Below are 11,195 nucleotides of genomic sequence, written 5' to 3'. Positions count from 1 at the left end.
GGTGGCCATAGATTTTCAATTAAGCTTTTGCTTATATTTTGACCCGCCGCAATTTTGGACAGGATTGTCGAAGAAAGTCGAGACGTGCTCCATCTTCTTTCACTTAACAAGAGCTTTCAAACGATGTCCTACCTCTCTTGCCATTTGAAACTTTTTAGTTGGACTCCACCTGGGACCATGTGGGGACCCTGGAACAAGACATTTTCACGTTGTGCTTTGAAAATAATGCCACGCTTTCTTTCCTGTTTCCACATTTGTTTTACCGTTTCCGATTTATAGGGGTAGTCATGGACTTTCCAATTAAGATTTTGTTTACACTTTGACCCGTCGCCCTTTTGCACACGGTTGTTGTAGAGAGTCGAGACTTGCTGCATTTTCTTTCATTTTACAACAGATTTCAAATGATATGCCACTTAACCCCCCTTGCCATTTGAAAATTTTGAGTTGGACCCCATCTGGGACCCCGCGGGGGACCCTGGGGCATTTTTTTCTTACCACAAAAAGTTTCTCGTTGAAAATGGTGGGATAAGTGTTGGCAGAGTTTTTCACTTACTTAACCATTTCCGAACAAATGACGGTTCAAACTATTCTGCATGGTAATTTTTTGTAGTTCTTACATTACAAAATATGTTGTAACTCACGATATTCCGCCCGGTGGCACGTATAACTTTGGGATCGATCTAGTTATAACATATAAAATGCAAACACAATGGTCTCGTTCCGATCTCAGCGGAGCCACTGCGTGACCCTTCCTTGTAAGTATGAAAACATTTACGCTCACTCCAACCTCAATCATTTCATGAATTCAACCTGCTTTACATATGTTATTAGGACGTAAAATTGAATGTGATTTATTCTACAAACACTTTTATACATTGGAAGAGCTGTGACGTCTAAATATTCACTGAGAACTCATAGTCGTATCGCAATAAACAAAAGCGAGTATGGAACAGTAAACTGCTTTCACAAAGGTTAAAAGAAAGCCTGCTAAAGCATGCAAAATGGTCGAGTGGTTTAGGTCGATACTCTATCAATCATATGTTTGTGTGTTAAAACCCGATAATAAGTTTTTCTAAGTGTCTTCCTATTTTCATTTGGAGGCGGAAAACATTTCTTTGAATAACTCATTGGAAACTTCTTTTGTTTCAAATTCGGCTAAAACGGAACAATATATCAATTGCAAATCTAAAATCCATAGCTGAAAACAAAATATAAAGTATGTTTTCCCATTATTATCCTCCGATTTGTAACGAGACCCGGGTTCGATTCCCGGAGGGAGTTCATGTGGTTCGGATTCCACCTTAATCAGTAGGTCCACGTCTCATATAGCCTCGCTGCTGAACGGGACGTAAAACTCAAAATCAATCAATCAATCTCCAAGAGAGAGAAATAAAAAAAGTTTTTTTGGTAAATTCTAGTTCAAAGTTCGAAGCACTTGCTTTTGAACGTGATTTTTTGTTTATTTTTTCAGGGAACAGAAAAGTTCTGGCGCCTAAGAAATTATACCATATAATATTGCAAATTTGCAAGTGGATGTATTTACATTGCAATTTGTGGTAATAAAGATATTATGATTAGAAAACAATATTGTAATAAGTAAGTTTAATTTCTTCATCCATCGCCAGTCTTAGGGGCCCCTTATACCTCGCCGCCCCCCGAATATCGATATCGAAAATTTCGAATGATATATTCATGTCCATATATTCGCAATATCGAATGTTGATATATGTTGATATATGATAATATATATATATATATATATATATATATATATATATATATATATATATATATCGACGATAGCGATTTATCGACATATCACAGGCCCAGGTCCGAGAAGTGATGCTTGAAATATACTGGAATCAACAATCAAATTCTAAATAAGTTCTCCATTTCCCTATTCAATGTTGAGGGGGAAGAGTGTGAACCCGAATAGAAATTTTAAGAAAAACAAATGTTAAGATAAAAGTAGGTTTTCCGTCTCCCCTTGAATATAAAAATTAACAGAAAACTATTACTGCAATTTACCTTTTACTTCTGTTTCTGATTGTTATCACAAATCAGCGACAGTACACATACTTTACATAGTATACCAATACCAATACACTCTATAACTTTTCACAACCAAGCAAGTCGGAAGATGAATTTCCTGTTATATTAAAGTGGAATGTTCTACAAAATAGTCATAATTCATTGGCCATATTTCTATCAGTACTTTGGTACGGACTAAGAGCTACAAGACTAACAGAACTAGAAATTAAAGATTTCATTCCTTTTTTCTCTCAGACTAAAAGACTTCTGCATTTTCCTAAGATTTTCATTTTCTTAATATAAGTCCCCTATCTTGGGCTAATTCTGGCTACCTCGGTTTCGAGGTAATCGGTAAACGAAAGAGCAAAGTTTGTCGACTCTCAACTCTCGACAGTTTGTAAGAAGATATTTCACAGTTCATGTTGTTATTTCTTCGTTACAAAAACACTTCTAGTTGACTCTATTCATGGTGAATTACTGAACTTATAAACATTGACAATTATTGAAAAATGAATAATTATTTTTAAACATAAAAGGCATTACAGTTCACTAGAATGCAGTAGTAGAATGCAGAAGTGAAAGAAAATATTGTTTATTTGTTGAGATGCGCAAACTGAATGTGAATAATAAGTGTTTCCCATTCTCTTGGCCAGAGGTGGATCTACGATGGACTTCTGGGGGCTCGGTGGTTGGTAATACTCCTATTTAGAGCTACTTTTAAGAGCTCCAAACTCTGGAATGGGTTTTATTTCTATATAAAAACACAAATATTCCCTTTCTGGGAGGCTATCGCCATGATCGCCCACTGGATCCGCCCCCGCTCTTGTGTAGCAGACTTTGAAGATATTTAGCTCCTGCGATGGTGATTAAGGATTGTAACATCTGGATAATTTTATACTGATATCGGATAGAAACTTATCCGGATTTGCAATATCCGGTTGACGGATAACGGATAATATCAGGATAATGGATGACTGATAATATCCGGATAGCGAATGACGGATAATATAGAGGTAACGGATACTATCCGCATGATGGATAACGGATGACGGATAAGATCCGGATAATGGATTTATCCGGATAATTTATAAAATTAAGATAACGGATAATATCTGGATAATAGAACATTCGGATAACTGATTACATCCGGATGACGAATAAAGGATAATATCCGGATAAAGTATGTGGTTTGAAAAAGACAATATAGGAGAGAGACTTATCAATGCTTTCTCCTCATGGAGTTATTAAAAGACGATCATCGGGCAGTGGTCTTTACCATTGAAAGATATTGCTTCTTAAAATGTTTCCTAGTAACTTCCAATTTTCTTGTTCTTGTTGAGCGCGGTGGCTAATGGTAAACCGCTTACTTTGGCGCGTGGGGTCCTTATTGTTTCGATCCCCGGCCAAATAAGTTTGCGGTGGACAAGATCGTATCCGTAGCTTCTCTCAGGGTACTCCCGCTTCTTGCCACTTTTCACTCCATCAATTCTTCTATTATCATTGACTTGCTTTAATCATTCGACACGGCAGCTCAGTGGTAGAGCGCTTCCTCTTTTGCGTGGGGTCCAATTGTTTTGATCGCCACCCAAGGAAATTTCTAGTGGACAATATCATATCCGTGGTTTTTCTCAGGGTACTCCTACTTCTTCCCACTTTTCATTCCAGAAATTCCTCTATTATTATTGACTGGCTTTAATAATTGCGCGCGGTGGCTCAGTGGTATAGCGCTTCCTCTGGTGGACCAATTAACATTGAGGTGGATGAGATCGTATCCGTGGGTTTTGTCAGGGTACTCCCGATTCTTCCTACTCTTCATTCCACCAATTCCTGTATTATCATTTACTTGCTTTAATCATTGGGAGCGGTGGCTCAGTGGTAGAGCGCTTCCTCTGGTGCGTGGGGTCCTTATTGTTTCGATCTCCAGTCAAGTAAGTTTGTTGTTGACAAGATCGTCTTCGTGGTTTTTCTCAGGGTACTCCCACTTCTTCACACTTTCCATTCCACCAACTTCTCTATTAGCATTGACGCTTTAATCGTTGGGCGCGATAGCGCAGTGGTAGAGCTCTATCTCTGGTGCATGGGGTCCTTATTGTTTCGATTCCCGGCCTAGTAAGTTTGTGGTGGACAAGGTCGTATTCGTGGGTCTTCCCAGGTACTCTCGCTTCCTCCCACATTTCATTCAACCAATTCTTCTATCATCATTGACTTGCTTTAATCATTGGAGATGCCTTGGTCCCTTGAGGATTGCGGTGATGTAAGAAATCAGATTCGACCCAAGCATTTGGGTTGTGATGTAAACCTTTGCTGTGGTTCAGTCTCGGTATTTTATTACGCGAGATAAAGCCATCCATACAGCTATAAATGTTGTTCTATCTTGCGCAAGCAGGTATTGATTTTGAGCCAATTCGGAACCTCATTTTTGGCGCTTTGAGGCAAGAAACCGATTTCTGACATTACGCTGTCCTCAAACTACTAGGATCTTTTCAATGTTAACATCCGCGTCCAACAACCCCATGTTTAAAAGGGAAATAGAAAGGACTCGTGTCTAAAACTTCCGGACCCAGTTTCTTGAGGTTCAAGAGTAGGGATCGATTTCTGATATCACCATTGTGCTCAACGGATCAAAACCTTTGAAATGTCGCCAACGCCGTCCAATAACTTCATCTTTAACAGGTGAATAGAAGGGACCTGAGCCCATAACGTCAGGACCCCATTCCTTGAGCTTCGTGGTCTGAGCCTGATTTCTGACATTACTACTGCACTCAGGGGCAGTGGTTAGGGATGGGCACGAGCGAGTTCGAGTGTTTTTTTTTAAACTTGATTCGACTCGAAACAGACATCTTTTAGCTCGACTCGGGAACTCGACTCGAAAAATTTCTTCTGACTGACTCGAAACTCGACTCGAATTTGGATCGAGTTTCGAGTCGAGTCGAGCCAAATCGAGCCAAATCTTGTGTGTAGTTTCAAGTTCCTTTTTCACTTATTCTGCATAAACAATATAATTATTATCAATGTTGCTACTTCCACTACAGCTTATTATTATTATTATTATTATTATTATTATTATTATTATTATTATTATTATTATTATTATTATTATTATTATCATTATTATTATTATTATTATTATTATTATTATTAAATTCTGTAATTAAGCTTGAAAGATAGGCGGTTTCCATCTGAATACTAAAAACTAGTTAACTGCCGATTTCGGTAGTCGTGAAATCTAGGACACAAGGACATCGTTCACGAGGTTCTGGGTTTGAGTTCCGGAGGATCAAGTATTCGTGCTTGGGCCAAAATTTGTTAAAAGTTATAGCGTGCCAGGAAAACATGTTTAAAACTGTTCTGCCTGGGTCTACGGTTGTCAACGACTTGTGCGGCTTGGCTCACAGCTTATTCAATATCGAACCGAACCGGATGTGCACGAGTCGAGACACAATTTGTAAAATTCGAGTCGAATCGAGACTGCTCGTAAAAATCTTGATTCGACTCGAATGTCTCAAAACTCTTCACATATTTTTAAAAATAGTTTTGAAGAAACTAATCACTCAGAAACAGTTTTATATATATATATATATATATATATATATATATATATATATATATATATATATATATATATATATTATACAGGTGCGGATCCAAGGGGAGCTACAGCCCTCTTGACACTCAGGTATACACTGGATAAAATAGGCTTCAATCCTGCTTTACACTGGATAAAGCGGCAAACAGTGATTTAGTCGCTCCCTTGATCATATCCTAGATCCGGGGCTTTAAGGGTTCATAGCTGTAAAACTATGGGACCTATCGTTAGGGATGCGCACGAGACGAGTCGAGACAGAATTTTCCTGACAAATTTCGAGTCGAGACACAGCTCTTGCAATAAAAAAGAATACATTTTTCGAGTCGAGACATCACTTTTACAGCACATTTTCGAGACGAGAAAGCCTCAAATCTTGTCTTGTGCGCATCCCTACCTATCGTAGTCGGGTTAAGACTTCACTTAGAAACTAATATGTGCGCTATCCAAAAATACAGTGTTTCAGAATCTAGAGTACACATGCGACAATCTTTAGAGAGGAACTTTGGCTATGTGCATATAATTTGAAGTACTCACCAAATACATGTATAAAAATTGTTGCAGAAGTATGTTAGAATTCTGAAACATGGATATTTGGACAGCGCACGTACTAGTTCCTGACCGTACTACGGTAGGTCGCCTAGTTTTGGAGCTATGGACCTTTAAAGTTCATTTCTTCATGTTTTTGGCAGCCTATAACTCCGAAATTAAGCATTTGTGCGCCCAGGTTTGTTATTACCTTTTGTCTTATCTTGGTGTCAGGAACAGTATTTCTTCCAGATATGTTTTTGGGGCACTGCCCCCCTCCCGGAGCTCTGAGAGTGCCCCCCGGAGGAGACCATAATATTACGTCTATAATACAATAATAAATAGAATAGTACCAGCAGTGCTCCCCTCACCCTGAACATTTTTCTGAAAGAACAACTGGTCAGGAATCTCCTTGCATTTTTTAAATGGAGTATCGCATCGCAGTTTGCAGTGCAAATGGGAATGCAATGCAGCGCAAACATGGAAATGCAACATTGCATTTACATGTTTGCACTGCAAATTGAAAAATGTATTGCAAATTGCGATACATCTTTGTGTCTTAAATTACTACATAAGCTAAAATAAGGAGCAAGTTAAAAATATATTACTATTATTTCAAGAAACTTCCCCCGACTTGAAGGGTCGGTTATTGCAAGAAAAAATGCCTCGACTTTGGATTACAATAGTTTTCCACTTTTGTATTTCCTTCCCTTTGTCAGTTTATTGTTACTGGGTCATTCTCCAGATCTTCTCAGGTTTCGGGTGATTATCCTTGTTTCTGAGCGTGTAATAATAAAAAAAATGTTCCTTGAAGAAAAGGCGCATTGACAGCAGATTGGACCTAGCCGATATATGGTATATATAGCATGATTGTGGGTTGGTTAGTAAAACGCAGAAGTGCGTACAGTAGATCAATAAAACAGTAACGGTATTCTTCAATGCCAAAAATACAGTATAGGAAATTACTCATCTTTATCTCTCTTTTCTTTTTGCTTTCCATTTGAAGTACTGATATACCTGATACCCATTTACGTTCCTTGTTAAAAACAACATATGTTTTAGCAAGATTTCTTCTTGGGAGACGCCGCGAACCTCAAAAAACATCCCGAACAAATGGACTCTCTCTTTCTGTGTGTGTTTGAACCAATGAGTTGTTTTTCCTAAACCTAATTGTTGAATTTGCCGCTGTGGTAAAACTATTTCGCTCAATTTGACAAATAATATAATAAAATATAATACTTATCCAGCAATGAGCGTGGATTGCAAGGAAAAGCAGTGAACTCTAAAGTACCCCTGTAGCAGGGGCAGATCCAGAACGGACTTCTGGGGGGGGGGCGTGGATTGTAATACTGCTACTTAGCTAGTTTTAAGAGCTCCAAATTTTGGGATGGGTTTTATTTATATATAAAATAAGAAAGCTTCCTCTTCCGTGGGAGGGGGCAATTGCCCCGATCGCTCCCTGGATCCGTGTCTGCCCTATAGCCTCTCCTCGAAATTAAATGCATTGATCTATTATTTCCAATTCGAAGTCATTTTCGCTTCCATGTTAATGGTGACGGAGTTCTTGTTCTTTGTATCTCTGTACTCAAGAATAATAATAATAATAATAATAATAATAATAATAATAATAATAATAATAATAATAAAGCATCTGAATAATAACGATATTTTTAACCCCCCTTCTTTAAACTTTCTGTGTATTTCTCTGAATCTGGATATTTTGTTTTATAGTGTATAATACAAAAAGGCTTCAAACAGCAATCAGGCAAAAATTATTTGTGTAAAAGACACAAACGCCTTATCAGTGGCTCTACAAAGAAGTACTAAACAGCTGACGTTGTTTCTGCTTGCCTTTAAACATAATGTTACGATTTACAAGGCACAGACAAAAGTAGAGAGCAACGTGAAATTTCGCCTAAGGGCACCTTCGTTGCTAAACTGAAGACTAGCACTCTGTCAACATATTGCATAGCTATCAATAAGTCACACTCAAAGGTTCTTTCCAAACGTTTTGGTATAACAGGTTAATCAAACTACGCTGTTGTAGGTAAGGGATGAGACTCTGAATGACCGATAAGTGTTGGAGTTCAGAGCCGTAGCTAGAAATTTCGTTGCCCGGGGCGAAGTAGAATTCGGCGTCCCCCGACACTCACCTTACCAAACTTTGACTTTTCCTTTCTGTGCTTTTATTTTTAACATATAAGAGAAACACCTTTTTGTTGTTATGCTACGCTGTTTTTTCTTTCTTATCAAGCCGCTTAGACAGACCATTGCAACAGCCAAAAGCGATCGTTATGTATTCTTTAACAAATAAGAGCCACTCTCAAGAGGCTTATTTTAGACCTACTGCTAAACTTGCCAAACTACCTTGTATACAAATCCATTTGGAGAATAATTATGAAAAAAGCATGGAGTCGGTTCTCCTACGTCAGGACGACCATGTTAGACATGGAGTTGCTGGACGCGAGTGGTAGCGTTGGAAAGGTCCGGGTCCCCCGAGTGCAGTAGTAATGTCAGAAGTCTGGCCCAGGCCACGCCACTCAAGGAATGGGGTCCTGACGTTATGGATTCGGGTCCCTTCTATTCACCTATTAAAGATGAAGTTGTTGGACGGCGTTGGCGGCATTTGAAAGGTTTTGATCCGTTGAGCACAATTGTGATGTCAGAAGTCGATCCCTAAACTTGAACGTCAAGAAACTGGGTCCGGAAGTTTTAGACACGGGCTCTTTCTATTCCCCTTTTAAACATGGGGTTGTTGGACGCGGATGGTAACATTGAAAAGATCCTAGTCGTTTGAAAACAGCGTAATGTCCGAAGTCAGTTCCTGGCCTCAAAGCGCCAAAAATGAGGTTCCGCATTGGCTCAATATCAATACCTGATTGCGTAAGATAGAACAACATTTATAGCTGTATGGATGGTTTTACCTCGCGTAATAAAATACTGAGACTGAACCACAGCAAAGGTTTACATCACAACCCAAATGCTTGGGACCGAATCTGATTTCTTACATCACCGCAATGCTCAAGGGACCAAGACCTCTCCAATGTTTAAAGCAAGTCAATGATGATAGAAGAATTGGTTGAATGAAAAGTGGCAAAAAGCGGGAGTACCCTGAGAAAACCTACGGATACGATCTTGTCCAACGCAAACTTACTTGGCCGGGGATCGAAACAATAAAGACCACACGCACCAGAGTAAGCGGTTTACCATTGAGCCCCACAACAAGAACAAGAAAATTGGAAGTTACTTGGAAATATTTTAGAAGCAATATCTTTCAATGGTAAAGACCACTGCCCGATGATCCTGTTTTAATAACTCCATGAGCAGAAAGGACTGATATGTCCCTCTCCTATATGGTATTTTTCAAACCATATACTTTATCGGGAATATTATCCTTTATTCTTCAATTCATGAATTGTTTGAGGTTGAAGTGAGCGTAAATGTTTTCATACTTAGGAGTTTGGATATGCAAACCTGCTTACGGTGGGGATTTACTTCTGTGAAATTTAGTCCATGAAGTTATACAAAAACCGGTAAAATAAGGAACGTTAACATTCTTACAATGAGAACAGATTTCAATTCCCGGTGGGAGTTAGCGTACGCACGACTTTATCGTGGGAGACCCGGGTTCGATTCCCGGTGGGAGCTCATGTGTTTCGTATTCCATGTTAATCAGTAGGTCCACGTCTCCTATAGCCACGCTGCTGACCGGGCAGTTAAACTCAAAATCACAATCACCACCACACGGCGGGAGTTTACATGGTTCGGGTTTTACGTTAATCAATATGTCCACGTCATATATGGTCTTGCTGTTGAAAGAGACGTTAAACTCCAAATCAACTCAACTCATTAAGATCAGAGTTCTGAGATTAATACCAACTTGAAACCATACGTTCAAAACAAAAATTGAAATAAAATGAAATCTTTATGTTTAACGTCCCATGGTTATGGCGGTTAGGCTAAAGGAGACGGTGATAATGAGAAAGGAGTGAAATGGTGGAATGAAGAAAGTGGGAGGAAACGGGAGAACCCCGAGAAAACCCACCAGCACGGCGTTTGTCCACCACAAAGTCCAAACGGCGCGAGCTGGGATCGAATTAGGGACCCGAAGCACCGGAGGTGAACGCTCTACCACTGAGCCACCGCACCCCCCAAAATGAAAATTATTCATGCTTCTGATACCTATATAAAATGGAGAGAGAGAGAGAGAGAATAAATATGGTTGTATTTTTCATAGGGCCAAAGTGGCTTAGTGGTAGAGCGTTCACCTCTGGTGCATGGGGTCCTTGGTTCGATCCCAGCTTGCACAAAGTCAGATTTGTGGTGAAGAAACACCGTGTGCGTTCGTTTCTTCAGGATTCTCCTGTTTCCTCCTACCTACATCGTTGCACAATTTTCGTTCACTTCTCATCATCACCGTCTCCTTTACCTAGCCGACATAAGCATGGGACGTCAAATTTAATTTAATTTCATTTCATTGAAAAAATTACTATAATTCATAATCTGCATCTTTATAAAGCAACTTTAACAATCATATGAATGTATAATGCTTAAAATTGAATTAAATCGCAATTGCAGTAATCTGCAATATTTTAGGTTTCTCATTTATTTACATCAAATGTTTAGTTATTTGATACTTTACAGCAAGAATATTAACTGCTATATAAGACACTATTATATACCTGTGTCGTGGAAGACCCTGGTTTGATTTCCAACGGGAGCTCATGTTTTTCGGTTTCTATGTTAATCAGTAGGTCCCGTCTCATATAGCCTCGCTGCTGAAAAGGGCGCTAAACTCAAAATCAACTCAACTCAATAATTATCTATACATTGAATTTAATAATAAGGAGGGAGGCCGAATAAAGAGGGAGACCTTAAAATTTAAAACGTAGAATCAGTGTGAGTCAGAGAGGTCACGGGGGTGGTGTGTCACAGTTAGTCACGTCCTGTTGACCCACGATCCACTGACCTACTCACAAATCTTGACCCAATTGACTCACTCCATCTCTGGACTGTACACACAGATAAAGCAGACATATATGTAATCTGACCT

Source organism: Thermobia domestica, chromosome 8, assembly GCF_964235325.1.
Source record: "Thermobia domestica chromosome 8, izTheDome1.hap1.1, whole genome shotgun sequence".
Lineage (NCBI taxonomy): Eukaryota > Metazoa > Arthropoda > Insecta > Zygentoma > Lepismatidae > Thermobia > Thermobia domestica.
This window is presented reverse-complemented; position numbering follows the sequence as displayed.